At 42.7% G+C, this 20,564-nt stretch overlaps 1 non-coding gene across 1 annotated transcript; it reads left to right on the top strand.

The window, feature by feature from the left end:
• The first annotated feature begins 10,463 nt into the window (after window positions 1-10,463).
• LOC141054310 (U2 spliceosomal RNA) lies at window positions 10,464-10,651 on the top strand. Its single transcript, XR_012221404.1, has one exon. It is a non-coding gene; the product is annotated as a U2 spliceosomal RNA (small nuclear RNA).
• The last annotated feature ends 9,913 nt before the right edge of the window (window positions 10,652-20,564 follow it).

Raw genomic sequence — 20,564 nt, 5'->3', positions numbered from 1 at the left:
AAGAGGGACTCTGTGGAAGCCAGATGACTCGGCTCATCGAAGGTGTCCAAAAAGGTGAATAGCTGGAAGACAAGTGGATCATCACACTCCCAGAGGGGATTCACCCACGCTAACACCTCCCCTCTAAGTGGGAAACTATAAAGGATACTTTTGCGCGATCGGTGGGGTAGTGCTGCGGCAAGAGCTCAAAATGTAACCAGCATTGGTTCAAAAACCCCCGACACCACTTGGGGTCACCACTATATCGGGGTGGTTTGCATAAACTGGGCAACGGGTGCGAGACCGAGGCTTGGGCAGAAACGGAGGCAACAGATCGTAGGGAAAGGAGACGGTTATCTACCGACGCCATATAGTTAAGGATATGGGCCTGGGTGTCACGTTGCTGAGTGAGCTCTTGTTGGAGACTGGCCAAGTGGGAAGCATTCCCGGGTCAGAGGACTGTAAGGTCAACAGACTGGACTCCATAGATTTCAGGAAGGCCATAATCCTAGTCTGATTTTCCCGTAGGAACACCAGTTCCTTTTGGGTGGAAGTCGTGGTACCAGCGGGGTACATGGCCTGATTATACTGTGATGACTCCTGGAGTCCTGGAGTAGACCCTCTGGGTCATGATACCAACAGAGCGTGTGCTAGGAAGCACGCCTGAGTGCAAGGCAAGACAGAGGGTGTACTGAGAAGCACGACTGGAACATAGGACAGAGCGTGAGCTAAGAAGCACAACAGGGCACAGTACAGGAGCCAAGTGTGTGCTAGGGAGCACGGCAGAGCAGAGTGCAGGAACAGAGCATGTTCTAGGAGGCACGGCAAGGCAGAGTGCAGGAACAGAGCAAGTGCTAAGAAGCATGACAGAGGACCCGAATATAGCGTGCGGCCAAGCAAGGACCAAACAGATCAAGCCAGGAAGCACAACAATAATCAGGCGCCTCACATAGGAAGAGGCAGCCTGATATGTAGGGCATGAGCACTGACCATTCAGGGGTCAGGTCCTCCAGGACCGTAGAGATAGCGTGACTGTAGTCAGAGCAGAGAAGAGCGCGCATGCGCACTAGTAACATCGTGCAGCCATGGGACTAGGTGTGAGAGGTGCGCGTGTGCGCCCGACGGGACCCCAGAGCGGCCACTGCACCAGAAGTGGTGAATTCGGGCGCGGAGTCCCGGCCCCAGGTGAGAGTGGCATGACATAGAGCTCCGTTCCTCCCGAGTCTCTCCTCATGGCTAAATAGTACTGTACAACCACATATGGAGTATTGCCACGTGCAGTAGAAATTGTGGGACAAATTTTGTGGCCATTTTTACCCACTTCTTGTGTGAAAATGTAAAATCTTTGGCTAAAACAAAATTTTGGTGGTAAAAATGTAGTTATTTTGTCCTCACTGCCCAATGGTATAAAATTCTGTGACACACCCATGGTGTCAATGTGATCACTGCACCCCTAGATGAATTCATTGAGAGGTGTAGTTTGTAAAATGGGGTCACTTATGGGGGGTTCTGCTGTTTTGGCACCTCATGTGCTTTCCCAGTGGGTCATGACACCTGCAAACCGTAACAGTAAAATCTGGTGCTCCTTCCCTTATGAAGGAGGATTTGGGAATGTTTAGTTTGCAAAAGAGAAGACTGAGAGGAGACTTAATAGCTGTCTACAAATATCTAAAGGGCTGTCACATTGTAGAAGGATCAACTTTATTCTCATTTGCACAAGGAAAGACTAGAAGCAATGGGATGAAGCTGAATGGGAGGAGACACAGATTAGATATTAGAAAAAACTTTTTGACAGTTAGAGTGATCAATGAGTGGAACAGGCTGCCACGAGAAGTGGTGAGTTCTCCTTCAATGGAAGTCTTCAAACAGAGGCTGGACAGACATCTAACTGGGATGATTTAGCGAATCCTGCTTTGAGCAGGGGGTTGGACCAGATGGCCCAGGAGGTCCCTTCCAACTCTACGATTCTATGATTCTATGATTCTATGAGCTCTGCCATGCGCCCAAACAGTGGTTTACACCCACATATGGGGGGGGTATCGGCGTACTCAGGACCAATTGCACAGCAACTTTTGGCATCCAAATTCTCCTGTTATCCTTAGGAAAATAAAAAATTGGGGGCGAAAAAATAATTTTTGTGAAAGAAATGTTTATGGCTCTATGTTCTAAACTTCTGTGAAGCAGTTGGGGGTTCAAAGTGCTCACCACACATCTAGATAAGTTCCTTGGGGGGTCTAGTTTCCAAAATGATGTCCCTTATGGGGGTTTCCACTGTTTAGGCAGATCAGGGGCTCTCCAAATGCGACAAGGCGTCTGATCTTAATTTTAGCCAATTTTGCGTTGAAAAAGTAAAACAGCGCTCCTTCCCTTCCGAGCTCTGCCATGCGCCTAAAAAGTTAAATGTTCATTTTTTTTTAAACATTCCAGAAATTCCTGTGAAGCACCTGAAGGGTTAATAAACTTCTTGAATGTGGTTTTGAGCATCTTCAGGGGTGCAATTTTTAGAATGGTGTCACTTTTGGGTATTTTCTATCATATAGACCCCTCAAAGTGACTTCAAATGTGATGTGGTCTCTAAAAATAAAATGGTGTTGTAAAAATGAGAAATCGCTGTTTAACTTTTAACCCTTAACTTCCTAACAAAAAAAATGTTGGTTCCAAAATTGTGTTGATGTAAAGAAAACATGTGGGAAATGTTACTTAGGCTACAGCCACACTATCAGCATTTGTTCAGTATTTTTTCTGAGCATTTGTAAGCCAAAACCAGGTGAGGAACAATCAGAGGACAAGATATACTAGAAACAAGTGCACCAATTTTGCATGTTTGACCCATTCCGGGTTTTGGCTTACAAATACTGATGTGAAATACTGAATAAATACTGATAGTGTGGCCATAGCCTTAATAGGTATTTTATGTCTTGGTGATTTAAGGGCATGAAAATTCAAAGTTTTAAAATTGCAAAATGTTCAAAATTTTTGCTAAATTTCTGTTTGTTTTTTTCACAAATAAACTCAAGTCACATCAAAGAAATTTTACAACTAACATGAAGTACAATATATCACAAGAAAACAATGTCAGAATCACCGGGATCCATGGAAGCGTTCCAGAGTTATTACCTCATAAAGGGACAGTGGTCAGAAATGTAAAAAATGGCTTGGTCATTAACATGCAAACCACCTTTGAGGGTAAAGGGGTTAATGGAAAATTGAGTGGAAGGAAAAAGTGTGGTAGAAAAAGTTGCACAAGCAATCGGGATGACCGTAGCCTTGAAAGGATTAAGAAAAGGCCATTCAAAAATTTGGGGGGAGATTTACAAGGAGTGGACTGCTGCAAGAATCATTGCTTCAAGTGCCACCACACACAGAGGTATCTAGGACATGGGCGACAAGTGTCGCATTCCTTGGGTCAAGCCACTCATGACCAATAGACAATGCCAGAAGCATCTTACCTGGACCAAAGAGAAAAAGAACAGGTCTGTTGCTCAGTTGTCCAAGGTGTTGTTTTCAGATTAAAGTAAATTTTGCATTTCATTTGGAAATCAAGGTCCCAGAGTCTAAAGGAAGAGTGTAGAGGAACACAATCCAAACTGCTTGAAGTCTAGTGTGAAGTTTCCACAATCAGTGATTGTTTGGGGTGCCATGTCATCTGCTGGCATATGTCCACTGTGTTTTATCAAGACCAAAGTCAGTGTGGCCGTATACCAGGAATTTTTAGATTTTAGTGCACTTCATGCTTCCCTCTGCCGACAAGCTTTTTGGAGATGGACATTTCATTCTCCAGCAGGACTTGGCACCTGTCCACACTACCAAAAGTACCAATACCTGGTTTAAGAACAACAGTATCACTGTGCTTGATTTACCAGCAAACTCGCCTGACCTTAACTCCATAGAGAATCTACAGGGTATTGTCAAGAGGAAGATGAGCGACACCAGACCCAACAATGCAGATGAGCTGAAGGCTGCTATCAAAGCAACCTGGGCTTCCAAATCATCTCAGCAGTTCCACAGGCTGATCGCCTCCATTCCACACCGCATTGATGCAGTAATTGATGCAAAAGGAGCCCCGACCAAGTATCAAGTGCATTTACTGAACATACATTTCAGTAGGCCAACATTTCAGATTTTAACCCCTTCACCCCCAAGGGTGGTTTGCATGTTCATGACCGGGCCAATTTTTACAATTCTGACCACTATACCCTTATGAGGTCATAACTCTGGAACGCTTCTATGGATCCCGGTGATTCTGGCATTGTTTTCTCGTGACATATTGTACTTCATGTTAGTGGTAAAATTTCATTCAAATAACTTGCGTTTATTTGTGAAAAAAACGGAAATTTGGCAAAAATTTTGAAAATTTCGCAATTTTCCAACTTTGAATTTTTATGCCCTTAAATCACAGAGATACGGCACACAAAAAACTTGATAACTAACATTTCCCACATGTTTACTTTACATCAGCACAATTTTGGAACCAACATTTTTTTTTGTTAGGAAGTTATAAGGGTTAAAAGTTGACCAGCGATTTCTCATTTTTACAGCACCATTTTATTTTTAGGACCACATCACATTTGAAGCCACTTTGAGGGGTCTATATGATAGAAAATACCCAAAAGTGACACCATTCTAAAAACTGCACCCCTTAAGGTGCTCAAAACCACATTCAAGAAGTTTATTAACCCTTTAGGTGCATCACAGGAATTTTTTGGAATATTTAAAAAAAAATGAACATCTAACTTTTTTTCACAAAAAAAATACTTCAGGTTCAATTTTTTTTATTTTACCAAGGGTAACAGGAGAAATTGGACTCCAAACGTTATTGTGCAATTTGTCCTGAGTACGCTGATACCTGATTTGTGGGGGGGAATGACTGTTTCGGCGCATGGCAGAGCTCAGAATGGAAGGAGCGCCGTTTGACTTTTTCAATGCAAAATTGGCTGGAATTCAGATCGGACGCCATGTCACGTTTGGAGAGTCCCTGATGTACCTAAACAGTGGAAACCCCCTACAAGTGACCCCATTTTGGAAACTAGACCCCCCAAGGAACTTATCTAGATATGTGGTGAGAACTTTGAACCCACAAGGGCTTTACAGAAGTTTATAACGTACAGCGGTACAATTAAAAAATCATATTTTTTCCACAAAAATGATCTTTTCACCCCAATTTTTATTTTCCCAAGGGTAACAGGACCCTAAAAGTTATTGTGCAATTTGTCCTGAGTATGCTGATACCCTACATGTGAGGGTAAACCACTATTTGGGCGCATGGCAGAGCTCGGAAGGGAAGCAGCACCATTTGACGTTTTTGGCTGGAATTGAGATCGGATATCATGTCGCGATTGGAAAACCCCTGATGTACCAAAACAGTGGAAACCCCCCACAAATGACACCATTTTGGAAACTAGACCCCCTAAGGAACTTATCTAGATGTGTGGTGAGAACTTTGAACCCCCAAGTGCTTCACAGAAGTTTATAACATAAAACAGTACAATTAAAAAATCATATTTTTTCCACAAAAATGATCTTTTCACCCTCAATTCTTATTTTTCCAAGGGTAACAGCACCCTAAAAGTTATTGTGCAATTTGTCCTGAGTACGCTGATACCCCACATGTGGGGGTAAACCACTATTTGGGCGCATGGCAGAGCTCGGAAGGGAAGCAGCGCCATTTGACGTTTTTGGCTGGAATTGAGATCGGACACCATGTCGCGATTGGAAAACCCCTGATGTACCTAAACAGTGGAAACCCCCCACAAATGACACCATTTTGTAAACTAGACCCTCCAAGGAACTTAACTAGATGTGTGGTGAGCACTTTGAACCCCAAAGGGCTTCACAGAAGTTTATAATGCCAGGGCATGAAAATAAAAAAATCGTATTTTTTCCTCAAACATGATCAATTATTCCCCAATTTTTTTATTTTCCCAAGGGTAACAGGAGAAATTGAACCCCAAAAGTTGTTGTCCAATTTGTCCTGAGTAAGCTGACACCCCATATGTGGGAGAAAACTACTGTATGGACACACGTCAGGGCTCGGAAGGGAAGTAGTGACGTTTTGGAATGCAGACATTGATGGAATGGTCTGCTGGTGTAATGTTGCCTTTGGAGAGCCCCTAATGTACCTAAACAGTGGAAACCCCCCACAAATGACCCCATTTTGAAAACTAGACCCCTAAGGAACTTATCTAGATGTGAGGTGAGCACTTTGAACCCCAAAGGGCTTCACAGAAGTTTATAATGCCCGGGCATGAAAATAAAAAAATCGTATTTTTTCCACAAACATGATCAATTAGTCCCCAATTTTTTCATTTTCCCAAGGGTAACAGGAGAAATTGGACTGCAAAAGTTGTTGTCCAATTTGTCATGAGTACGCTGACACCCCATATGTGGGAGAAAACTACTGTATGGACACACGTCGGGGCTCGGAAGGGAAGCAGTGCCATTTTGGAATGCAGACTTTGATGGAATGGTCTGCGGGTGTCATGTGCGTTTGGAGAGCCCCTGATGTACCTAAACTATTGAAACTCCCAACAAGTGACCCCATTTTGGACACTAGACCCCCCCACGGAACTTATCTAGATGTGTGGTGAGCACTTTGAACCCCCAAGTGCTTCATAGAAGTTTATAACGCTCGGACGTGAAAATAAAAAAATCATTTTTTTCCACAAAAAAGAATTTTTGGCCCCAATTTTTTATTTTCCTAAGGGTAACAGGAGAAATTGGACCCCAAAAATTGTTTTGCAATTTGTCCTGAGTAGGCTGATACCCTACATGTGGGGGTAAAACACTGTTTGGGCGCATGGCAGAGCTTGGAAGGGAAGGAGCACCAAATGACTTTTTCAACTCAGAATTGGCTGGAATTGAGATCAGGCGCAATGTTGCATTTGGAGAGCCCCTGATGTGCCCAAACAGTGGAAACCCCCAATTCTAACTCCAACACGAACCCCAACACACCCCTAACCCTAATCTCAGCCCTAACCCTAGCCCTAACCCTAGCCCTAGCCCTAACCCTAGCCCTAATGGAAAAATGGAAATAAATACATTTTTTTAATTTTATTATTTTTCCCTAACTAAGGGGGTGATAACGGGGGGTTTGATTTACTATTTATGGCGGTTTTTATTTTTGGCAGCTGTCGCACGCTAAAAGATGCTTTTTATTGTAAAAATAGTTTTTGCATCACCACATATTGAGAGCTATGATTTTTCCGTATTTTGACCCACCGAGTCATGTGAGGTCTTATTTTTTGCGGGACGAGTTGACATTTTTATTGGTACCATTTTCGGGCACGTGACATTTTTTGATCGCTTTTTATTCCGATTTTTGGGACGCAGAATGAACAAAAACCAGCGTTTCATGAATTTCTTTTGGGGGAGTGCGTTTACACCGTTCCGCGTGCGGTAAAATTGATAAAGCGGTTTTATTCTTCGGGTCAGTACGGTTACAGCGATACCTCATTTAGGTCGTTTTTTTATGTTTTGTCGGTTTTATGCAATGAAAACTATTTTATATAAAAAATAATTATTTTTGCATCGCTTTATTCTGCGAGCTATAACTTTTTTATTTTTTCGCTGATGATGCTGTGTGGCAGCTCGTTTTTTGCGGGACAAGATGATGTTTTCAGTGGTACCATGGATATTTATATGCGTCTTTTTGATCGCGCGTTATTACACTTTTTGTTTGGCAGTATGATAATAAATCATTATTTTTTGCTTTGTTTTTTATTTTTATTTTTTAAGGGGTTCGCTAAAGGGGTTAACTAATGGGACAGTTTTATAGGGCGGGTCGTTACGGATGCGGCGATACCTAATATGTGTACTTTTATTGTTTTGTTTTTTTTTTTATTTTCAAAAAATGAATTTATTGGGGAATATTTTTTTTTTTTTTTTACTAATTTATTTGGCGATTTTTTTAAAATTATTTTTACACTTTTTTTTTATTTTTTTTTACTTTATTACATAGTCCCAGGTGGGACATCACTGTCCTTTGACAGATCGCTGATCTGTCACATCACAGATCACTGTGACAGATCAGCAATCTGTCACAGGCAGTGCACAAGGCTTCCTCATGCCTGCGCTTTGCAGGCACTGAGGAAGCCAGCTTCCTCCAGGCCCCCGAAGGCCCCCGTCGCCATCTTGGATTCGGGGGCCTGGAGGAAAGGAGTCCCCCGCAGCAGCGCTGCACATTGCGCTGCCGTGGGGGGCTCAGGGAAGCACGGAGGGAGCCCCCTCCCTGCCGATGCTTCCCTTTAACTCCCGGTACACCGCGATCATGTTTGATCGCGGTGTGCAAGGGGTTAACGTGTCGGGGGCGGTCCGTGACCACCCCTGACACATAGTGCCGGGTGTCAGCTGTGATAATCAGCTGACACCCGGCCGCGATCAGCGGCGCTCACCACGTGGGCGCCGCTGATCGCGGTAGACGTACTATCCCGTCCATGGGCATAGGGGCCCGGGTCCCATGGACGGGATAGTACGTCGGATGTCAGGAAGGGGTTAAAATATTTTTTTTCAAGCTGGTATTATAAAGTATTCTAATTTACTGAGATAATGACTTTTGGGTTTTCATTGGCTGTAAGCCACAATCATCAACTTTAACAGAAACAAATACTTGAAATGGATCACTCTGTTTGTAATGACTATAATATGAGATTCACTTTTTATTGTCGAACGGAAATAAATTAACTTTTTGATGATATTCTAATTTAGCGAGAAGCACCTGCATGTGTGTGGAACTCTTAGGCTAGATTCACAGAGCGATGAGACGTAATAAGATTTGTTGATCTTGTCATTGGTCAGGGTCGTGAGGTATTGTAAGTTTATAACCACTTTTCTGAGACAGAGGACGAGAATCACACACACCATAAAACAATACACGTGAAGTGGGGCTCAGAGGTGGAGGGCTTCCCATGTCAGTGTAAGGTGCCCAGGGTTTTAGCCGTGGGTGAGCTGCTGCTTCTCCATGTCCTGCCACCCCATCCCAGTCTATTAGTATTGTGTACACTTGCAGGTCAGAGGCCTCCACCTCATCCACGTCCTTAGGTCCAGGATCAGCCATACATAGTACATGGGACACCCAGTTCGTTATAACAAGTTTGACTTTACTGGACTAGAGCATCAGTCTTTAATATGATCTATCGGGCATAGTACCCCTCCAGTTTCATCAACACAGTACATTTCAAGCTCTTGCTTACGTTCAGCTCGGACTATCCCTACGCTTGATCCTCTTTGCAGCCAGAGGCGTATCTAGAGGGGGACAGCTGGGGCATGTGCCCCGGGAGCAGCCGGCAGGGGCCACAGTCGGGGCGCCTAATGCGGCGGTCCGCAGTGTCTCTCCTGCCAGCTGCATTCTGCCACCCCCCGGACTGGGAGTTGGCCGTTCTCTGTGTCTACTGTCAAGCTGACAGCCAGCACAGAAAAGCTGCCGTGCGCCGGCTCCCAGGGATCAATTGTACTGGCATCTGTAAATTAATTTATACATATATAAATTATTTTCTCGCTCATATATATTACTACATCTTACCTATTTATCCATTACAATACTATAAAGCAACATACATTTCCTATGAATCCCTGAGCTATGATTTCTTTTGTAAAACATTGGCACCCTCTTGTAGACCACTGACTTCTTAATTTTGAGTGTATGTATTAAAAAAAATTTAAATTTGGTATGGGGTGGGCTTTTGAATGTGCTGCCTATCTTCACCTGTCTGAATATTCTAATGTTTTGTAGCAGCAGCAAGGTACGCTGTCTGCAGTAGGTAGATTGTTTGTCATGGAACACTGATGTGTCACAATGGACCTGGGCTCACAGTAGGCCATAGGCCTATATATAGCTGTGCACCTGAAAATATGGCTGGTGTGTGCTGAGAAGCCACACTGGATACGTAAGGGAAGACAGCTGCTCGTTTTTTGTTGACTATTCCTCTCTCTCCTCCTCCTGGCTCTGAGGCACCTGCTTTGGAACAACAGGGCCAGTGAGGGTGTGTTAAAACAGGTGGAGTTATGCAGATTCAAAAAGCGTGGACTGCAGCTACGACAAGCTGCAGAGCTGTTGTTTTTAATGCATCCACAGTTTGCTAAAATGTCTTCCTCAGGTTCTTCTTTGGCTCATTCTCCACAACAGGTAACTATCTTAGGCCATGGGGCGCTACAAGTGCTAAACCAATTCTGGTTATCGCTTCTCAGCCTTTTGGCTAAGATCAAGTGTAGTGATCTAGCGATTGCTACCTTGGTCTTGGCCTAAGATGCTCAGAGTACCCAGCACATTGGCCTGGGAGATTGCCTCACCTACAAGTGGGACTTCACCCGCCTGCTGCTATAGGGAATCAGATTAGTCCTTGGGCAACAAGGGGCACTCACTCTTGCCATCACATTTGCTTGTGAGGGGCATCTGATGCCACACATAGCTGTGGGGACAACAGGACATTGTGTGGACGGAAGAGACTTTGGAGAAAATGGAGATCTGGAAGAAAAGAAATTGCATGAGAATATTCCAGGAGGGGATTGCCAGAAGAAAAAAAAATTGGTTCTTATCAGTTTAATATCTGATACGCGCCTTATCTGGGGACCATATATTTATTGGATTTTTAGAACAGGGAGATGGAAAAAGAGCTTGCTCTGTCCTCTCCACTCATTAACCTGGTATTGCAGTATCTCCAGAGTTGGTGCAGCACCCCCTTCCCTAAACTGGGTTCCAAAGATAGATTGAATTGAAATCAATGCAAGTTGTGTTGTGTTTTATTTGAATGCTTTTTTCACCTTTTTCAAACTGGGCAGACATATTATGCCAGATCTGCAGCTCTGAACAAGCAAAATATCTGGAATCTCATATATCAAAGTACATTCAAAGTCCTACATTTGCCTAATTTGTACTCTCTAAAGCAGTTATTACAAACATTATATAAGACAATCAAATGTTCTTACTATTGTATGCACACTGTGAGCACTATTGGATGCAGTATTGGCACTTTACATGCACCATATATTACCACAATCAATTGAATATCATATATGCTTTAAAAAATGTTCCTTACTTGTCTTATAACTCATATCTAGTGATGAGCGAGCAGTAAAATGCTCGGGTATCAGTTGCTCAGGTTGAGAACATTGGAATACTCGGTTGCTCGACCTGAGCAATGAGCCCAATGTAAGTCTATGGGAGACCCGAGCATTTTTACCGTGAACCCCCTGGGGGTCCTTTCAAGGTTTAAAAACATCTGAAAATGATGGAAACACTGCTCAAATGACACAGGAACATCATGGGGATCGCCCCTGGAAGCATTCCTGACTCCTAGTTCACCTAGTTCCTAGTTCGCCGCATTTCTCCCATTGAAATCTTTATATATATATTCTCCATTTTTTTATATACCATTTTTTTACATACGATTTTATACCAAAGACAATTTATCCCTCAGTGAGTTATTTAAATGCACTCAAGCCATATGGGTTGAACGAAACCATAGAGGTTTTTCTTCCAAAGAGGATAAATCTAATAATTTTCTGCTTGAATAATTTTTTATTATGTATTCATATGTTACTTATATTGATTTTTGTTGCATCTTGTATGGTTAACTCCCTTTTTTGCATGCGACTTTTTATTCCTGTATCTGTGGTTGAACCAATTTTTTATACTTTTTACATATATATATTTTTTTATTTAATGTGCCCATCTTTTTTATATACTTGTATATATAGTGTTTCAAGAAAAAGATGTCCTTTTTTGTACTGTAGGCGAGCGGTCTCCCTTTTCTCCCCTTTCATTCCCTCCCTCTGTTCTGGGACATCGCGGGAAGCGATCCTGGTTTTCTTCATTGAGCGCTGCTTGATCTCTCCACAGTCGGTGTCTCTGTGCATCTCCCAGCAAACAATTTGATGAAATGTGAACGAAATCAACACTCCCCTCCTGGGTGTGAGTTCTTTATAATCAATTCTACTGATTGAATTTTTCAACCACAATTTTTAAATCAAATAAAATATCTTTTAATTAGCCACAATTATGTTTTCACCAACCAATGATGATTCACACACATTTTTTAATCAATAAAAAGGGAAAGTTTCCTTTATTGTCATATAAATCATTTTTAATTTTTAAAAAAAAGTCTTTTTCTTTGTTCTTGTCAGGCATGACCTGACCTCAGTATAGTGCTATTTTTACGCTTAGATGTCTAGAGTTCGTTTTTATATATATCCCTCTCTCTCATACATATTTTCCTTTTTATACATATTCCATCTTTTCGTCTTTTTATCTTCTTTTTCTTCTTCTCATCTTCTTCATCTATGAAATAATAATAAAAATAATATGTTTTTAATGAATTTAGATTAACTAACACATTAGTTCATCTGTGGCACTTTGAACTCTGACATTTGCACCAGATGACATGTGACCCTTTGGCGCCGTTTTTTGAATTTCTGTTCTATATAATCAGTGACAGTTCTGTTTGATTATATATGTCATCCCTGAAGAAGAAATGGTACACATTTCGAAACGCGTTGGGAAATAAATGGACAAATTGTTCATATTGTGGTGATTTTATTCCGGTTAAGCAGCGCACAGAAAGCCCGAGAATAACTTTATCCTTAAGGATTTAGGTTGAGAACATTGGAATACTCGGTTGCTCGACCTGAGCAATGAGCCCAATGTAAGTCTATGGGAGACCCGAGCATTTTTACCGTGAACCCCCTGGGGGTCCTTTCAAGGTTTAAAAACATCTGAAAATGATGGAAACACTGCTCAAATGACACAGGAACATCATGGGGATCGCCCCTGGAAGCATTCCTGACTCCTAGTTCACATCTTTAAACAATGTTGTCAGAGATTCATGTGCACCAAAAAACATATCAAAACGAAACCAAAACAGATGTTGCGGGTCTGTGCGGGTGTAAGCGGGTCTGTGCGGGGGTCTGTGCCGTGGTATGTGGGGCTATGCGGGGGTCTGTGTGGGGTATGGGTGTCTGCGTGGGGCTGTGCGAGGGTCTGTGCAGGGGGTCTGTGCGTGGGTATATGGGGCTGTGCAGGAGTCTGCGGGGGCTGTGTGGGGTTGTGCAGGACTGTACGGAGGTTTGCGGGGGTGTGCGGGAGTCTGTGCGGAAGTCTGTCCAGGGGGTTGTGTGGGAGTCTGTGCGGGGCTGTGCGGAGGTTTGCAGGGCTGTGCGAGAGTTTGTGTGGGGGGTATGAGGGGCTGTGCATGGGTTCATAGCTTTAAACAATGTTGTAAGAGTTTCAAGCCCTTTTTACCGGTGCACTAAAAAACATACCGAAACAAAACCAAAGCAGATTTTGCGGTGGTAGGCAGGGCTGTGCGGGGGTCTGTGGGGGTATGCAGGTCTGTGCGGGAGACTGTGCGGCAGTCTATGCGGGAGTCTGTGCGGGGGTATGTGGGGCTGTATGGGTGTGTGCGGGGGTATGCGGGGCTGTGCGGGGGTTCACAGCTTTAAACAATGTTGTCAGAGTTTCATGCCTTTTTTACTGGTGCACCAAATAACATACCAAAACGAAACCAAAACAGATGTTGCGGGGGTATGCGGGTCTGTGCTGGGGTCTGTGCGGGAGTCTGTGCCAGGCTATGTGGAGCTGTGTGTGAGTGTGCGGGGGTCCGTGTGGGGCTGTGCGGGGCCATGAGGGGGTATGCAGGAGTCTGTGTGGGAGTCTGTGGGGCTGTGAGGGGGTCTGTGTGGGAGTCTGTGTGTGGGTATACGGGGCTGTGCGGGGGTCTGTGCATGGATATGTGGGGTAGTGCAGGGCTGTGAGGGAGTCTGTGCGGGAGTCTGTGCAGGGGGCTGTGCGAGGGTATGCAGGGCTGTGCGGGAGTCTGCAGAGGTTTTTGGGGGTGAGCGGGGCTGTGCATGGGGCTGTGCGGGGGTATGCAGGGTTGTGTGGGAGTCTATGCGGGGCTGTGCAAGAGTCTGCGCGGGGCTGTGCAAGAGTCTTTGCGGGGCTGTGCAGGAGTCTCTGCGGGTCTGTGCGGGGGTATGCGTGGGAGGCTGTGCGGGGGTCTGTGCGGCAGTCTATGTGGGTCTGTGCGGGAGTCTGTGCAGGGCCCTGCCGGGCTGGGACTCTGCTGGCTGTGCAGGCATCATCCGATGGGACTACTTGTCCCATCCATCTATGACCGCTACTGTGACAGCATTAGCGGATGATGGGAAAATAGTATTCACATCATCCGGCTAATGTGATGAATGTAAATAAAAGACATATAGAACATACATATAAATTACAATACATACACATAACATACAACACCAGAGTACATACTCACCGCACACACCTAATTCCCCAAAGCCATCGATCTTCTGCAAATAATATTAAAATAATAAACCAACCTATACTCACCTTTCTGCCATAATCCATTAATAATGAGGGTCCCACGTCGATCTCCCGTGGAGAGCTGCCATATCAGCTGATGCGACCGCTCTCCAGGGGCTCCAGCGATACAATGACGGAGATAATCCTCCGCATTGCTTCACTCCACCGCCGACAGGTCACCTGAGTTCACCTGTAACTTTGCGGCACTACAGCATGAGGCTTATCTCCAATAACACAGGGGTATCTCTGGTCAGTGTGTCATTGGAGGCCTATAGAGCGATCACATCTGCTAATTTGACAGCTCTATAGGGGAGATTGTCGTGGGACAATCGTTATTAATGGGATTACGTTGGACAAGGAGTATATTGTTGGTTTGTTTGTTTTTTTGCAGCTGATCGATGGCTTAACTAGGATCTGGGTGTGTAATAAAATTTTTTTTAACAATGTTTAATCAATGAGACGCCTCTCCATTATTAACTGGGCTTAATGTCACCTTCCAAAAGCAAGGTGACATTAACCCCTTATTACCCCATATGCCACCGCTACACGGCAGTGGGAAGAGAGGGGCTAAGTGCCAGAATTGGCACATCTTATAGATGCGCCATTTATGGGGTGGCTACGGGCTGGTATTTGTAGCCGGGGGTGCCATTTTTTTTCCATTTTTTTTTTAAAATATATATGGCTATATATCTATAGATAGATATATCTATAGATGGATATATCTATGGATATATATATCTATGGATATATCTATGGATATCTCCATAGATATTTCTATAGATTTATCCATAGCTATATCTAGAGATATATAGCCATATATATTTAAAAAAAAAGATATATCTATCTATGGATATCTATGAATATATTCATAGATATGTCTATAGATATATCCATAGATAAATCCATAGATAGAAGATAGATATATCTATAGATGGATACATCTATGGATATATCCATAGAAATATCTATAGATATAGATCTATGGATATACTATGGATATCTATCTATATCCATATGTAATAAAATTTCAAAAATAGAGCAGCACAAAAAAGCACACAGCAGAGTCCAGGTGCAAAGCTCCCAAAGGCATGTTCCAAACCTTCACAATATATCTATGGATATATCCATAGATATATCTATCTTTTGATATATCTATGGATAGATATAGATAGATAAATAATAGCAAGGCCGATGTTTATTAATGAGCAATATTTTTTATTTAAAAAAAAAGCGGAAAGAAAAATGGCGTGGGCTCCAACGCAATTTTCTGCGCCAGAGGGCAAAAGCCGATGGCCGGGGGCCAATATATGTATTCTGGGAAGGGGGTAATACCCATGGCCCCTTCCCAGGCTTTGAATATCAGCCCGCAGCTGTCTGCATAGCCTTTACTGACTTTTAAAATAGGGGGACCCCCCAAAAAATGACATAGGGTCCCCTATATTTTATAGCCAGAAAGGCTACGCAGACAGCTGCCATGGATATTGGCCCCCCCAGCTACAAATACCAGCCCGCAGCCGCTCCAGAAATGGTGCATCTCTAAGATGCGCCAACTCTGGCACTTAGCCCCTCTCTTCCCACTGCTGTGTAGCGGTGGCATATAGGGTAATAAGGGGTTACTGTCACCTTGCTATTGGAAGGTGACATTAAGCCCGGTTAAAAATGGAGAGGCGTCAATAAGACTCCTATCCATTATTAATCTTATATTAACCCCTTTACTCCCAAGGGTGGTTTGCATGTTAATGACCAGGCCATTTTTTTTACAATTCTGACCACTGTCCCTTTATGAGGTAATAACTCTGGAACGCTTCCATGGATCCTGGTGATTCTGACACTGTTTTCTCGTGACATATTGTACTTCATGTTAGTGGTAAAATTTCATTCATATAACTTGTGTTTATTTGTGAAAAAAACGGAAATTTGGCAAAAAATTAAAAAATGTTGCAATTTTCCAACTTTGAATATTTATGCCCTTAAATCACAGAGATATGGCACACAAACAACTTAATAAGTAATATTTCCCACATGTTTACTTTGCATCAGCACAATTTTGGAACTAACTTTTTTTAGGAAGTTATAAGGGTTAAAAGATGACCAGCGATTTCTCATTTTTACAACATCATTTTTTTTAGGGACCACATTACATTTGAAGTCACTTTGAGGGGTCTATATGATAGAAAATAACCAAAAGTGACACCATTCTAAAAACTACACCCCTCAAGGTGCTCAAAAACACATTCAAGAAGTTTATTAACCCTTCAGGTGCTTCACAGGAATTTTTGAATGTTTTAAAAAAAGAATATTTAGCTTTTTTCTCAAAAAAATTCCTTCAGGTCCAATTTTTTTTTATTTTACCAAGGGTAACAGGAGAAATTGGACTGCAAAAGTTATTGTGCAATTTGTCCTGAGTACGGTGATACATGATATGTGGGGGGGAACCACTGTTTCGGCGCATGGCAGAACTCAGAAGGGTAGGAGCGCCGTTTGACTTTTTCAACGCAAAATTGGATGGAATTGAGATCGGACGCCATGTCACGTTTAGAAGCCCCTGATGTGCCTAAACAGTGGAAATCCCCCACAAGTGACCCCATTTTGGAAACTAGACTCCCCAAGTAACTTATCTAGATATGTGGTGAGAACTTTGAACCCCCAAGGGCTTCACAGAAGTTTATAACGTACAGCTTTACAATTAAAAAATCATATTTTTTCCACAAAACTTACCTTTCACCCCCAATTTTTATTTTCCCAAGGGTAACAGGACCTCAAAAGTTATTGTGCAATTTCTCCTGCGTATGCTGATACCACATATGTGGGGTTAAACCACTATTTGGGCGCATGGCAGAACTCGGAAAGGAAGCAGCGCCATTTAACTTTTTTGGCTGGAATTGAGATCAGATGCCATGTCGCGTTTGGAGAGCCCCTGATATGCCTAAACTGTTGAAACCCCCCACAAGTGACCCTCATTTTGAAAACTAGACCCCCCAAGCAACTTATCTAGATGGGTGGTGAGCACTTTGAACACCCAAGTGCTTAACAGAAGTTTATAACGTAGAGCCATAAAATTAAAAAAATTCATATTTTTTTTCCACAAAAATGATATTTTTGCCCCCAATTTTTTATTTTCCCAAGGGTAACAGGAGAAATTGGACCCCAAAATTTGTTTTGCAATTTGTCCTGAGTACGCTGATACCCCATATGTGGGGGTAAACCACTGTTTGGGCGGATGGCAGAGCTTGGAAGGGAAGGAGCACCGTTTAACTTTTTCAATGCAGAATTGGCTGGAATTGAGATCAGATGCCATGTTGTATTTGGAGAGCCCCTCATGTGCCTAAACAGTGGAAACCTCCCCAATTCTAACTCCAACCCTAACCCCAACACATCCCTAACCCTAATCTCAACCTTAACCCTAGCCCTAACCCTAGCCCTTACCCTAATGGGTAAAATGGAAATACTTTTTTTATTCTATTATTTTTCCCAAACTAAGGGGCTGATAAAGGAGGGTTTGATTTACTATTTATAGCGGGTTTTTATGTTTGGCAGCTGTCACACGCTAAAAGACGCTTTTTATTGTAAAAATAGTTTTTGCATCACCACATTTTGAGAGCTATAATTTTTCCATATTTTGACCCACAGAGTCATGTGAGGTCTTATTTTTTGCAGGACGAGTTGACGTTATTATTGGTACCATTTTCGGGCACATTTTTTTATCACTTTTTATTCCGATTTTTGGGATGCAGAATGAACAAAAACCAGCATTTCATGAATTTCTTTTGGTGGGGGCGTTTACACCATTCCGCGTGTGGTAAAATTAATAAAGAAGTTTTATTCTTTGGGTCAGTACAATTACATTGATACCTCATTTATATCATTTTTTTATGTTTTGGAGCTTTTAAACAATAAAAGCAATTTTATATAAAAAAATAATTAATTTTGCATCACTTTATTCTGCAAGCTATAACATTTTTTTGCTGATGAAGCTGTATGGCAGGTCGTTTTTTTGTGGGACAAGAAGACGTTTTCAGTGGTACCATGGTTATTTATATCCGTCTTTTTGATCGTGCATTATTGTACTTTTTGTTCAGCGGTATGATGATAAAGCATTGCTTTTTGCCTTTTTTTTTTTTTGAAGGTGTTCTGCCTTCATACACGTTGACTTGGTGTGCACTCAAGCATACAGCATAATCGACCTTCTATCTTCCAAAATAAGCAGATTGTTCTCTGTAGTCTAACTTGTTTATTGGTGAAGAGTATAGAACATGCGGTAGAACTATAAAAAATACAAATGATATGGATAAGTATTGGGCAGATGATCATACAGCTAACACAATTACAGAAAGTATACAGTGTGATGCAAACTTTACATGGAATACACAGGTGTCTAATTACATCTACTGAGCACTGGCTGCCATACAGTTAATCTCTCTGAACAATACTGCATTGCAAAAAAGATGTTAATCTTACCAGATATGCTTTACCCGGATAACAAACTCAAATAGGGGAGTTACAGGAGGACAATTAAACACATGCATCCCATAAAATACACAGAAGAAAATGGCATCTTCCTTATACCAGAATACATTGCTTCAATCCCACATGCAACACTCTGTTAAAGACACAGGCTGTAAATGCTATTAAAGACACAGCTATAAATTCAGCAGCCACTAGATGGTGCTATAACTAAACCAGCACATAATGCAAACATATTTGCCCTATATTCAGAGGGCAGAACACTCCCTGCTTGGCATCAACTGATGCCACTTCATTTTCCAGGTTTGAAGCGGTAAAGGCGTGCTTGCAGTGGTGCCAACCTTTACAAGACTTCTGACTGGTGGGTGATGTTGACTTGCAAGATTGACCCACATGAATTAAACAAGCAATGGCACGAACAAGCGAGTTCCAGGTTGAAAACCTGCTGAAATGGTGAGATTTGATGTAATTGTCTGAAGTCACCGTACTTAGAACGGATACCTGAGGGCAGATTTCTTCATTTGCATCTGGATCTACCAGTCGAGTTTCATTGCAAATGTACACAAGCACTACCTTGCTGTCGAGTAGACGGTACATCCTTGATTTCCAGGTCAATTTCTGTCGTGATAAGCTCAGCTAACTCTACTGCTAGCACAGCCACACAGAGTTCTAGTCTGGGTATTGTGTGTTCCTGGACTGGCGCTAGTTTTGTCCGGCTCACAACAAGCCTTACATGGCATTGTTCCTTGATGTCAGTAGTTTTTAGATATGCTAGTGCTGCAATCGCTTTGGTTGAGGCATCGCAGAAGATACAGAGCCTTTGCGGCTTGACTTCTGTTGATGGCATGGAAGCGTATGGTCGTGACACATAAAGATCTGACAAGGCTTCTAAAGATGTCTTCCATCATACTCACAAATCTCTCTTCTCCATGGGAAGTGGGTCATCCCATTCAGACATCTCTTGGGTGAAGTCTCTCAACATCATTTTACCTTGGATAGTTACAGGGTTACAAATCCTAGAGGCTCGTACAGACTGTTCATCACGGACAGGACTCCTCTGCGTGCGAAAGGTTTCTCTCCTTCGTTGATCTGATAGGTAAATGCATCTTTCTTCAAATCCCAGAGCAAACAAAGGCTCCGTTGCATGGGAAGGGAGTCCGTGTCTAAATCCAAGTCTTTTAGCTCAGTTGAGTAATCTTGAGAGGGAAAAGCTGCCATAATTTTTTGGCTGTTGGAAGCAATTTTGTGGAGCCTCAAATTGGACAAAGCGACCATTTCTTGTGTCCTCTTTAGGAGACTGACTGCCGATTCATCTGTGGGTGTGGATTTCAAGCAGTCGTCCACGTAGAAATCCTTCTCCACAAGCGATCTAACATCTGACTCGTACTTTGCTTCGCCCTCTCTGGCTGAATGTTTAAGACCATAGATGGCAAAAGTAGGGGAAGGGCCTTCTCAATGATGTGTACTTTCATCCGATACTCCACGATGTCTTTGTAGGGGTTATTATCGCGGTAACAGAAAAACCTCAAATAGTTTCTGTTGCATGTCAGCCGTGAATGCCACTGCATCTTTGCGGAAGCGAAGAAGTACTCCTAGAAGTCTGTTATTGAGGTCTGGGCAAGACAAAAAGACATTGTTTAGTGAGACACCTTCATATCTGGCGCTTGAGTCAAATACTACTCTTATCTGACCAGGTTTCTTAGGCTGATACATGCCAAAAATGGGTAGATACCAACATTCCTCGGAATCTTAGAGAACAGGTGCAATTTATGCATGGCCATTCTGAAGTATTTCCTCCATGAAGGCAAAGAAGTTCTCTCTC

This window comes from Dendrobates tinctorius, unplaced genomic scaffold, assembly GCF_039654945.1.
Source record: "Dendrobates tinctorius isolate UK_male_01 unplaced genomic scaffold, ASM3965494v1 ptg000177l, whole genome shotgun sequence".
Taxonomy (NCBI): domain Eukaryota; kingdom Metazoa; phylum Chordata; class Amphibia; order Anura; family Dendrobatidae; genus Dendrobates; species Dendrobates tinctorius.
This window is presented reverse-complemented; position numbering and strand designations above follow the sequence as displayed.